The sequence below is a fragment of the Crocodylus siamensis genome, chromosome 2, assembly GCF_052110815.1.
Source record: "Crocodylus siamensis isolate JL-2025a chromosome 2, ASM5211081v1, whole genome shotgun sequence".
In the NCBI taxonomy this organism is placed as follows: domain Eukaryota; kingdom Metazoa; phylum Chordata; order Crocodylia; family Crocodylidae; genus Crocodylus; species Crocodylus siamensis.
In genome coordinates this window covers 276,892,442-276,905,876 of record NC_143396.1, presented here as the reverse complement: position 1 = coordinate 276,905,876, position 13,435 = coordinate 276,892,442, and positions in this window count along the sequence as shown.

Genomic DNA, 13,435 nt, shown 5'->3' with positions numbered 1-13,435 from the left:
ATTGGTCAAGCAAACCTACCCGCAACAAACCTGTGCTGGCTATCCCTCAGGATGCTGGCTTCGGCCAGTCCATTAAGGATGGCCTCTTTAATAAACTTTTCTAAGATCTTCCCCAGGATAGAAGTCAGGCTGATGGGCCTATAGTTAGCCGGATCCACTTTCCTCCCTTTCTTGAGGATAGGCACCATGTACTCTATAATCCCAAAATATTGGGATTATATTGTGCATATATTGTGCAACAATAACTGATGATTTATTGGAAAAATACATTCTGGTTGTTCCTGACAGTTATCAGAAAGAATGAACTTTGAATTCATTACTGAATTCCAAAGTGGGCAATTTTTTTTTTTATTTTTTTTTTTTGACTAAAAGCAATTCACAGGCTAAGAGTGGTAAGAACATAAAGATTAATTAAGGTTGAAGAATGTTGTGATTTTAATTCTTTACTCAAGAACATTTAGAACATAAACTTGACCTATTTGTTTATAAACTGTGTTTTCAGTTTACTTTGATGGGGTAAATTTTATAGTTCTTTTTGAACAGGGAGTTTAAACTGCTCTCTTCCTTCCAAGTGACATTTGAAACATTCTGGATGTGGATCTTGTTCCCTGCTATTGTTCCCTGGCTACTTCCCAGATGAATAGAACAGCAAAGTGAAAGTTAAAATCTCTGCAGTGCAGTTGTGCTGCCACTTAATACAGCAAAATGTAAGTTCTTACTAGGTATCCTTAGTCCCATGATATTCTTCCCCTGCCAACCCCCCCCCCAACTGCCCAGCTTTTGTTTTAAGAAGTAAAAAAGCAAGTTTCTAGTCTTTTTGTAATTGCTGAGAAAAATCTAGAAAAGTAAACCTAAAAGACTGCAAACCTAGAAAAACAATAAGAGGCCTACAGAACACATTTTTAAACCCAGTCTTAGGATTTTTTAGCCTGTCTGATCTGTTCAGCTGTTTGACAGTATTGCAGTCTTCCTTACCTCTGCTCATGTACTTGTATACTCTCCTGCTTTCTCTCTTAATCCCCATCCACCTAATTTCATTAGGAAGTTTAGCTTAATTCTTCTAGTGCAGGTGAAAATTAAGACTTTATTACTTTCACTTATTGCCCCAGACAGCAGAGTGTATGTGTGTGGATGTGGTAGGCATAAAACCAAGAGAAATTGAATTTACTAGATTTCAGGTCCAGAAGGAACCATTAGATCAGCTAGCCTGACCTCCTGTATATCACTACCATTTAATTTCATCCACATACCATTATACTGAAACCAATTACTTCAGTTAAACTAAAACATTTCAGTTGGCGAGAGACTACAGTGTTGTGTGCCCAGAAGCAGAAAATGGGGCTAATCGAGATCACATTTCTTAGAAGGGCACAGCGTAGGTCCGTGATACCTAGATGATCCTAGCACAGGGGTGGGCAAAATGTGGTCCCAGGGCCAGATGCGACCTGCCAGGCCATTCTATCTGGCCCGCAGGGCCCCTAAAAAAAAAAAATTACAAAATTAATATTAATGTGCCCTAGGCTGCCTGTCATGCGGCCCTCGATGGCTTGCTGAAACTCAATAAGCGACCCTCTGCCCAAAATAATTGCCCACCCCTGTCCTAGCAGGTGATCCACATCCCATGCTGCAAAAGAAGAATAAAACAATCTAAGGGTCCTGCCTGTTTGACTGGAGGAAAGTCTTCAGCCCATCTGGTGACAAATTTGACCCTAAGCATGTGAGCAAGACCCAACAACTAGACATGTAAGGAAGACTCCTTTTTGCTATCTCAGTCTGCAGTTCCAGATTGTCTGGCATCAGATAGATTTTTTTTTTATATTGTATAATGAAAATAACAGACTTTTAGTGTTCAATCTATTTGCCAGAAATAAAAAAAATATTAAATAAGTGGAGCTTGATATATTTATGCCTTATGAAGTCATTTACAAATCTGTCTTTCTCCATGGTTACTAATATTTACTTTCTCTCTCCAGCACTTGTGTGTGATTCCACAGCTAACTAGTGGGTTAATCAGTGTACAGGCTCAAACCCAATGGATTATGTATATATCACAGGAGATTAGTAGGATAGTAGTGAAAATATCTTGAAATTCTGTACAAAAAAGGGTGAAATTTATATTGGTAGCTGCTCTGAATGTCTCAGAATATCTACCAGTGTTAATTTACCTACTATTTTTTGTAGCAATAACTTTTCTCATTTTTGGAAATGTTGGATCTGTGTTTGAAATCAAGAATGGTTAGAGCTAGAAAGATCTATAATAAGTGAGCTACTCTAAGCTTGTGATTCTTATCAGTCCTCTTAATTTATTTTAAAAACATATCTTAGGTTGACATCTGTTCTAGTTGCTGTCTTTCTTGAGAGCAGTCTGTTTGTGTTGTTAGTTTCCTAACTTTTCATACTGAAAATTTACGTAAATTATTATTCTGTCATTGAACACCATTGTTCTTGTTGATTCTTTTACTGAAGGAAAAATAGTTGTAGGTCCCTGAATTGGTGCTCCTCTGAAGGGACATCTGAAAGCAGTCATGCAAGGCAGCTAGAAATTCCACTAACATAAGGGAATTCTTAGCTGGTATAGAGCCAGCTAACTTCACTTGGAAGCACCCTTTCTAGCGCAGGCCAAAAGCGACTTGTCATATGGTGTTTTTAAGCCAGCAAAGAATTTGTATACTAGGTACAACAGTTGCTTAGGTTAGAGCAGCACTAGGCGGGTCTGATTTTAAGCTTGATTCAAACTAGCCATCAGCTGCTTTGATTGCCTTTAAAAAAAACAAAAGAAAAAAGAATAAGGATTGCTGCAAATGTAGTAAACGCAAGATAAATACAGGTTGCTCCTCGAAAAATGGAAGACCTAAAATTTAAGGTGCGTTGTACACAATGAAACCAAATAATAAAAACAGTGGAAATAATTTTAATAAAAATGGACCAGAATTAAACCCAGCTGTGTTACAAAATAAAAACACAAATTGTACCCTTTTGCTGGAGGCTACATCTTTGTGCCATATACCCTGGAAAATGCACGATACCAGGTTTTTGCTTCTTTGCAAGGTACAGCTAGCTCTGATGTGTATTTAGCAACAGCTTTTTGATCCTCAGCTTTCATTTTCAAACAAGTAAGTTTTTCATTCCTATTTTGGAAAATTACCTTTGCCTCATACTTGCTCATCTTATTAGGTTTTTATGGTGATGGGGAGGTATAGTCTTTGGATACCTTTTGTAAAATTAACAACAACATGAAGTTACTTACATGAAGTATATTTAAACCAGCACAGACTATGATGTGAGTGAGCACTGTCCTGTTCAGCCCAAGGAGGCACAGGGGTCTAATTGAAATCTAATAATTCTGATTTTTAACTCAACAGCTATAATAAGTTTTGATCACTTTTCCTTACTTTGTTAATTTGGAAGCAGCTTTGGCATTGAAACACCCTTCTACCTGCCAACACCTCCAACTTCTCCTGACATCAGCTAGAGTAGAATTTTATGAATTGGCAATTCAAAATTCTGTAGTACATTGGAAAGAGAAGATTACATTTATATTGCTTGGAAAATCTCAGTTTATGCATCAGATTAAATAAAATGGATTTGTAGCAGTTGTATTATTCATTCTTTTTTGTGTCTTTTGGCAACCATCCCAAATGATATTTTTTATTATTTATTTTTTGGTTGTGACTGGCTTTTAGGAACTCCCAAGGTTACATTAGACTTAATACTTTTAATTCAGTAAAAACATCTTTCTTGGAGTTGCCAAAGATTTTTCAGCCTGAGGGACTGGAATATTGAAGAATTGATGGGTCGTGCCCAAAATTTAGGTAAAGTTTGTCTTGGCATGTGCAGGTACTTGCGTCACCTTTTTCAGAAGCAGGACGTTTAGAAACCTTTTATTGTTGTTTCACAAATAATAAGAACTCTTTCCATTTTTTGAGGCCCCAGACAGTCTCTCTTCATCTAAAGTTCAGGGATGAGAGGCGTCAAAATGTGAATGACTGCTCCCTTCTGACTTTGGGGGCTACCACTTTTTTCTTATCTTGTGAATACAGCCAACTTTTATATGGTCTCGATGGTGTTCATACTAATGTTAATTTTTCCCTTCATGTATTTGTATGCACCCATTGTAGTACTGTTAGAATGTTAACTGAAAGATTGAGTTGCCAGGGCATTAGGCAATGTTTGCATACTTCTAAAATCATTGGATGATTTAGTGCCAATTTATCTTGAAAATCTGCTGAGTAGAATTTCTCTTCTTTTAAAAGTTCATTTCGTATGTGAACACCTTTAAGAGACCCAGTTCTTTCCCTTCATTTTCTTTAGGATTGTGAACGAAATGTGTTCACCATAGATCACATCCTGTTTGAGTTAATGCATTTGCAACTGTTACCCTATAATAAAACATGACATTTTTTCATCTCTACAGACTATATGTAAGAAATGTGTAAATTAACTTGTCAGCTTGCCCAAGCGAGGGTGATACAAAAATCTAGTTACCTGTCACTTTAAATCCTGTTCTTTTACTATTACAGTCCATCATCACATAGTTAACTGTACTTCCTTTATTGCAAAAGTAGTGGACTATGAGGAAACGGTGAAAAAGACTATACGTGAAGTAAACAGAGAAAAATATATTTTTCAGTTAGTTTCCTTCAGTTATAGTACTCTTAGAGGCAACATTTAATGAAGTTTTCTTGCTGGAAATGGTTTAATAGATCTCCTTCCTAAGCAAGACTTCTCCAGTTGAGTGAGAGACTTAGAGCTTATGAATGTTTCGTCTTTGTGCCCATTCTTATTACATTTTTTGTGAAATGAGGAATGGCACCTGGGGTACTGTAAGTATAGCCAGTTCTGAAATAACCATTTGCTTAAAAGAGAAATTTTAAGGCAGTGAGCTCAGGCTCATGAAAGCTTGTGGATCTCTGATTTTAGTTAGTCTGTAAAGTGTGCCTCTATCCTGTCTTCTGCCAGACTTTTGATGAACACGGTTAACTATCTTTCTGTTCACTTAAAAATGAAAGTTGTCTTTGGCATGTTGGAAATATATGAATTAATATTTTGTGAATCTTTTTGTTTTGGTCAGGGGCCAGTTATGACTGGTTAAGTTCTGAGCCTGCATTTTGCTGTGTGCATACAAATTCTTACTTTTGTGGAGTCCCATTGATCTCGGGGAGACTCTATACAAGCATTAAGGTTATTTTGTAGACATTAGGGCTGGAAGGGACCTTGGAAGATCATTGAGTCCAGCCCCCTGCCCCAGGGGCAGAGATCATAGGATTACAGCAAGATAAATATCCAGATGTCTTTTGAAGGCGTTTGGAGTAGGTGCTTGGACCACCTCCGGTGGCAGGCTATTCCAAACCTTGGGGGCTCAGACAGTAAAGAAGTTTTTCCTTATGTCCAGCCTGAAACGGTCATGGAGGAGTTTGTGGCTGTTCGACCTTATCATCGCTTGGGGCGCTCTGGTGAACAGACGTTTCACCAGATCCTGATAAGCACACCTGATGAACTTACAGGTGGCCACTAGATCATCCCTGAGTCTGTGCTTTTCCAGGCTGAAGAGTCCCATGGCTCTCACCCTCTTCATAAGGTCTGATTTCCTGACCTCTGATCATGCATGTGGCTCTCCTCTGCACCCTCTCAAGCTTCTCCACATCCTTTTTGAATTGTGGAGCCCAAAACTGGATGCAGTACTCTAGCTGTGGCCTCACCAAAGCCGAGTACAGGGGAAGAATGACAACCTGGGACTTGCTTGAGAAGCACCTATGGATGCAAGCCAGCATTTTGGTCGCTTTACTAGATGCATCATCGCATTGCAGGCTCATGTTCATCTTGCGATCAGTCATGGCCCCCAAGTCCCTTTCGTCTGTAGTGCTAGCCAGCATAGCACTGCCAAGCCTATAAGGGTGCTGCAGGTTTTTCTTCCCAAAGTGGAGAACCTTGGATTTTTCGGTGTTAAACGCCATCAGGTTCTCATCCACCCATTTCCTGAACCTGTCAAGGTCAGCCTGGATCACCCGCCTATGCAGAGTTTGGTGTCATCAGCAAACTTGTCCAGTCCGCTTCTAATACCAGTATCACGTGTGCATGGATATGATTAAAAGAAGTGGTTGCCTAATGCCTCAGTCCTGTATGGAACTTAAGGGTGTGGACTGCGGTTATCAGTGACACAAGTTGTACATCATCTGCTTTTGTCTGTAACTAACTATGCTAATCTCAGACCGAAATGTAGGTTCACCTCCCATCTTTGTTGCTGACCTGTAGTAAACTGAGTTTTATAAAGTCACGTCTTTGTGCCTCATGGAGTTTCGCATCTGTAGACTGAGAATGAAAGTACATATTTTTTTCTGTAAAATGCCATGAGAGCTTTGGATGAAAAATATTCTATAACAACAAAGTATTATGCATCTAAATTTGATTAGATGATAATTATGCAATTGTAAATCTGACAAAGCAAGTTCTGTACTTTTAATTCAGGATCTGTAGTAATTCATATTTCATACTCGATTTCCTGTGGTTCAGTATGAATTTTGAGAAATTTCTTAATCCTTTCTTTTTTTGTTGCACAGTAACAGTGTGCAGGGCTGATACAAAGGAGTGTTTTGGAAATGCATGCTTTGCTTTGCTTTGCTTTGCTTTGTTTGTTGCAGGGCAATAATGATTGAGGAGTTAGTGGAGGGAAAAAGAATGAACCAGCAAATCTTTCCAGAGGTTAATCTGGGCAGTCTATGCGTCCTCTAATTTCCAGAGAGGACCAGAGGAAAATTGACTCTTACGACTTTTGTTGTTAAAAAACAAAACAAACAAACAAACAAACAAAAATACCGCAGCATGTTGGAAGGGACTTTCCCACACATCTGGTCTGGTTTTTTTTTTTTTGTTTTTTTAAAGAAATTTATGTACTAGTTACAGCAAGAATGTATTTCCCCAAATTTTAATTTTTCTAGTAGCAAGCATCCTAATTCATTGGCATTTTATAAATGGGTATGTATAGAATCATAGAAAATGACGGTTGGAAGGAACCTCAGGAGGTCATCTAGTCCCAACCCGCTTCCGAAAGCAGGGCCATCCCCAACTAGATCATCCCAACCAAGGCTGTGCCTAGCTGGGTCTCAAAAACCTACAAGGATGAAGCTTCCACCACCTCTCTGGTAACTTGTTCCAGTGTTTTACTACCCCCCTGGTGAGAATTCTTCCTTATATCTAACTTAAACTTCCCTTGCTGCAACTTGAGACCGTTGCTCCTTGTTCCATCATCTGCCACCACTGAGCTCCATCCTCTTTCAAACCCCACTTCATGTAGTTGAAGGCTGCTATTAAATCCCCCCTCAGTGCTTTCTTCTTCAGACTAAATAAGCCCAGTTCTCTCAGCGTGTCCTCAGAAGTCATGTCCCCCAGCCCCAGAACCATTTTTGTTACCCTCCACTTGACTCTCTCTCCAATTTGTCCACATCCTTTCTGTAGTGCAGGTGGGACCCAAAACTGAACACAGTACTGCAGATGTGGCCTCTCCAGTGCTGAATAGAGGGGAAGAATCACTTCCCTTGCCCTCCTGATAATCCTACCAGTGCATCCCAATATGCCATTAAGCTTCTTTGCAACAAGGGCAAACTGTTGGCACATATTCAGCTTATTGTCCGCTGTAACCCCCAGGTCTTTTTCTGCAGAGCTGCTGCCCAGTCAGTCAGCCCCCGGCCTGTACTAGTGCCTGGGATTGTTCTGTCCTAAGTGCAGGACTTGGCACTTGTCCTTGCTGAACCTCAGGAGATTTCTTTTGGCTCAATCATCTAACTTATCTAGGTCACTCTGAATCCCTACCCTTCAGCGTATCTACTACTCTCCCTGCTTGTTGTCATCTGCAAACTTGCTGAGGGTGCACTCTGTGCCATCTTCCAGGTCACTTGTGAAAACACTGAACAAAACCAGCCCCAGGACTGACTGCTGGGGCACTCCATGTGATACTGGCTGCCAACTAGACATCAAGCCATTGCTTACTACTCTCTGAACCTGATGCTCCATCCAGGTTTCTCTCCACCTTACAGTTCATTCATTCAGCCTGTACTTCCTTAGCTTGCCTGTGAGAATGTTGTGGGATATTGTATCAAAAGCCTTGCTAAAATCAAGGTATATCACATCCATTGGTCTCCCCACATCTATGGAGCCAGTCATCTCATCATAGAAGGCAGTGAGGTTGGTCAGGCTTGACTTGCCCTCAGTGAACCCATGCTGACTGTTCCTAATCGCCTTCTTCTCCAAGTGCTTAGAAATGGATTCCTTGAGGATCTTCTCTGATTTTTCCAGGGACTAAAGTGAGGCTCATTGGTCTGTAGTTCCTTGGATCCTCCTTTTTCCTTTTTTAAAATATGGGCACTATGTTTGCCCTTTTTCCAATCATCTGGGATCTCTCCTGATCGCCATGAGTTTTCAGAGATGATGGCCAGTGGCTCTGGAATATGATCAGCCAGCTCTCTCAGCACCCTCAGGTGCATCCCACCCAGCCCCATGGACTGGTACACATCCAGCTTTTCAAAGTAGTCCCTAACTTGTTCTTTCAACACTGTTGGCTGCTCACCTCCTCCCCAAACTGTGCTGCCCAGTGCAGTAGTCTGGGAGCTGACCTTGCCTATGAAGACTGAGGCCAAGAAGGCATTGAGCACTTCAGCCTTTTCTGCATCCTCTGTCACAAGGTTGCCCCCCCCCCATTCAGTAAGAGACCCAGACTCTCCCTGATCCTCCTCTTGCTACCAACATGTGTAGAAACCCTTCTTGTTACCCTTTATGTCCCTTGCTAGCTGCAACTCCTGTTGTGCTTTGGCCTTCCTGACTTCATCCCTGCATGTCCTAGCAATGCTCTGATATTCTTCCCTAGTTATTTGTCCAAGTTTCCACTTCTTATAAGCTTCCTTTTTGTGATTTAGTTTACTGAAGAGTTCCCTGCTAAGCCAAGCTGGTCTTCTGCCATACTTGCTAGTTTTCCTGTGCATTGGGATGGTTTGTTCCTGCACTCAGTAGGGCTTCTTGAAAGTACACCCAGCTGTCCTGGACTCCTCTCTCCCTTGGACTGGCTTTCGAGGGGATCCTGTCCATGAATTCCTTGAGTGAGTCAAAGTCTGCTTTTCTGAAGTCCAGGGTCCTTACTCTGCTGCTCTCCATCCTTCCTTTCCTTAGGGTCCTGAACTCAATCATCATGTGGTCACTACTGCCCAAGTTGCCATCCACTAGTACATTCCCCACCAATTCATCCCTGTTTGTGAGAAGCAGGTCAAGAAGAACACGGCCCCTAGTTGGCTGCTCCAGCATTTGCACCTGGAAGTTGTCCCCAACAGTCTCCAAAAAACCTTTTATTTAATGTTCCTTTTATTTAATTCTTACAACTCCAGCCAGTAAAGTGTTGCATCAGTACAGATACAAAACTAAGTTTCAATTACAGAAATATGGTTGACAGAAATAAAAGAAGAAGATGGAATGGGCTGCTCCCTATATTAGTTTAACAGTTTAAATTCTTGAGGAAAAATGGACTAGGCAATGATATAAACATTATTGATAACGTACTGTTTCTCAAAAATCATTCTCCCGTATCTTGTATATTTGACACCTTTTTAATTTGTAGTGTCAACAGGTCTGGTTTATCTTAACATCAGTAACTAAAATGGAAACTGTTTTAAGTGACCTAATGTAGCAGGTTGTCAGTTTGCATAGTGCAGTTTTTATCTTCCCTCAGCAAGCTTTACCCACAGGGGCACTATATAAACCATAAACTATCAAACAGCAGGTACAAAATAACAGAGTTAACCAGACCCTGTGGTCTTTTCCCAGGACCTGAGAGAGTACCCTGGTTGGGTGTTGCTGCCTCTAGCCTCGCAGCCTTCCCTCTACATGTGCTGTTTCCAAAGTAGCCAGGGCATGCCAAGTGCCGTGCAGAAAAATAGGATACAACCCCAGTTTCAAAGAATTAAGTGTCAAAGGCCTTAATCCTGTAAGTGCTTCAGCAAAGTTAGCTGCGTGCTCACATGAGTAAATTTCATGTTCATATATTAAGCATTTGCAGGATATGAGATATGGTATAATTAAAGAAATGAAAACAGTCATCTGAGGCAAGGCGGTGAAATGAAACAGGCTTTAAATGACTTGGGTTAGTGTGCTGCTCCCGTGCAGGCTTCATTGGTGTGGAACTGCCACTATTGTGGAAGAAAACTTAAAATTATCATTGCGTATTGCCTCTCTCTGTGTTCTTCATAATTGTTTTTAACTATTTTAAATCCATACCTGTTTATTAAATTATCTTTTGAAATTAATCTTGAAACTGATTTTCTGCTTTTTAACCACTGTTTCATTTGAATCGTCTTTCTCCTTTTCTCCCATTCTTTTTACCCTGAATTCCATGAGGTTACTGGGGTCTGCTTGTTATAATCCATTTGCAGAATAAGGGCCGTGTTCTTCCTTCTTGCTGAGTAATTTACGTAAATTGGACTGTGGAGCATGCAGAGAATATTCTGTCCTTGGAGATATGAATCCCACTGGTTTAGCTTAGTAAGAGCTTTATATTTCACAGGACTCAGCTACTGCAGTGAACCTCACGAGTTTCCTGGATTTCACAGAAATATATATATAAAATTGAAAATATACCTAATGTGCAATCAAAATCCCCAGACCTATTGCTGCAAAAGGTTACATGAACCCCTCTCCCTATTCAAAAAGTTCAGAGTCTATGTTTACCAATATGCACAAGGAATTGCCACCAGGTTGGATTAAAAAAAAACCAACGGTGATTTTTTAAATTTAAATTTATCTTTTTTCTTTTTTTTTAAAAAAAGATCATCAATAAAATATTAAATTTCTCTCTCATCTAAAAAAAACAGTTACAATTAAATCTCATCACAAACATGCTAAACCTATACTTACAGTCTCATAAAAATCAGTTAATGGCTCTGTCACACTCGCACACTTTGAGTTACCTACCAATCAAACATGGTTTGGTATCATTTGGTATTATTTATTCAAAGTTAAGAAATTGACTGGGAGTTGAAAAAGCAGGAAAACTTGTATTTCTGTTTCAGTCTAAAAATAAAAATGACAGTGGGAGTGGGGAAGATGAGATCTAGTTGTAGAGGTTTTAAGGACAGCGTATGTTTAGTGTTGTGATGACTTGTCTGTTAGAGCTAATTAAATTTGAAAACTAAAAAAAAGTTTAAGGACAGATGTTGTAAAATGCTGTATTGAGTTGTAAATAAACATGTTTTAGTGATCGGATTTGCACCATTGTTTAAGAAATATGTGAAGAAGTATCAGTGGGAAACTTGATTTAAATCAGTTATTTAAATCAGGGTTTCCTCTTTGGTGATTTTAAATCAGGCTTGTCCAAGACATTTTCAGTGGCCTGCAGCCCTGTGACAGGAATCCCTTGTCCCTCCCTCAGCCCTTCCAGCAGCTTCCTAATGGCTGCTGAAGGGCTGAGGAAGGGACAAGGTTCCCACATGCACCGTGTCAGCTTGACATTGCCGACATGGTGCGGCTCCTCCCTTCCCCCTCACTTCACTGTCCCTTCCTTGCCCCACCCCTCCCTTCCTCATTTGCATGCTGGCCCCACCTATGCTGGTCCCCGCCGGCCGTGTGGGCTGGAGCAGGTGGCAGTGCAATGGGCGGGCGGGCACAGGGGGCGTGGATGCTGGTGTGGAGGGATGCTGCTGCCACTGCTGCTGTGGTTGTCGGGGTGGGAAGCCCGCACCACTCCCACCTCCCTGCATCCCCCCGTGTCTGCAGACATCACGTTGGGGGTGGTGAGTTGTGGGCACCAGGGAGGGAGGGACCCCGCCACTTGGGCTTGGGCTGGCCCAGGGGAGAGGGAGCAGGAGGGTGTCCCTGCACCCCCCGGTAGAGTCCCCACATGTCCCTCTGGCTGCTGAGCCCAGGTGCGCAGGTGTGGGGGCATCCTCAAGGCCACCCAGGTGGCAGGGAGGACACAGCGGGGTCAGGCGGCACCCCTTGACCCTTCCGCCCCCAGGCTGCAGCCGGACTGGACAGGCCGTGCGCGTGCCCGCTCCTGCTGGCCCACCGGGTGATAAAAAGTTCATGATCTGGCCCCACATTCAAAAAGGTTGGATACCCCTGACTTAAATGAATGATTTAAATTGCCTTGATTTAAATCAATCCATTCTGCTTACTGCATCCTGGTATTTCTCTAATTTGTGTTTTGAGGTTTTTTTTAATTGAGGATTCCAGCCTATTAGCTAGCCATGGGGTTGTTTTTACCTTTTTCAGCCTCTGTTGTATGTCTAATGTTGCTCCTAACTAGTTAATACAAATTTGTACAGTAGTCCTTACAGGCAAATGCTTGGGTCAGGAAATCTGATTTGGAGGTCACGCAATGGTAAATCAGATTAGAGAGAGAGAGAGGAGCAATGATGCACTTGTAAATCAGGAGGCAGAATAACACTTCTTTTTGTATTTTGGGGATGCTGTATGGAGATTTAATGTTATAGGTTTATTTAAGAAGATACTGTGAACAGAGCCTTCTCAGTCTAGTGTTAGTATTTGTGTTCATGTTAGTCTTTGAAATGCCTATGGTGAGAGAGCACTGTGTGTAATCTATTAATTTAAACCCACTTTCTTCTTTTCAACTGCCACTTCAGCCTTTCATATGCTACAGTCTTCTGTAGTGGCAATGAAGGGTGCTTGCAGATGTTTAAAAAACAGAACAAAAAGATGCTTTACTTTAAACTCGGCGCGGTCCTGCACCAAGCCCCACACATGCCCAGAAGAGGCAGCACCTTAGATCCAGTTCACTCATCTGCATAGATCAGGCAGTTAGCATGTCTTTTTATGGCACTTTCATCTAATAGCTGATTGAATCAGCTTTAGCTAAAAGTGCCAAAAAGCCCTGTTGAAGCACCTGGTCTATACAGATGTGGCTGAGCCAAGTCAAAATAAAGTGCTTCTCCCCTCCCACCCCTTTTTGTTTTGTTTTTCACACCTGCAAGCAGCCTAAACATAATCAGCTGATTATGCCCATGTTGGAGATTCAGATAGATTTCTCCGTCCCTCTCTCTCTCTCAGAAAAGTAGTATTTTGGTTCTATAAACTATTCCTATTTGCTAGTAACTTAAATTGTTCTGCTGAAGTAACCGTCAGAAGTCTGTGATGAATGATCCTACTAATTCCCGTAATAGATGTAAATCATTACAGCAGGTTTTCTTGAAGAGAGCAGAAGACTACAGGGCTCAGATAACCCCTTCTTTTCCCAATGCAAACCATTAATGGCAGCCACAGTACAACTTCTGCATATTTGTATGGGCAGGGTACAATTTTCCCCTATCCCCTCTACTGTGAAAAGGGGCTGACAAAGTAACTTTATGATCAGAAGGGAAGCTGTCATTTTTGGTTCCCTGCCAGAAATATTCTGGAAGCTCAGTGACTTTTTTTTTTTCTTATCTCCTGAGGTTCAACAAGG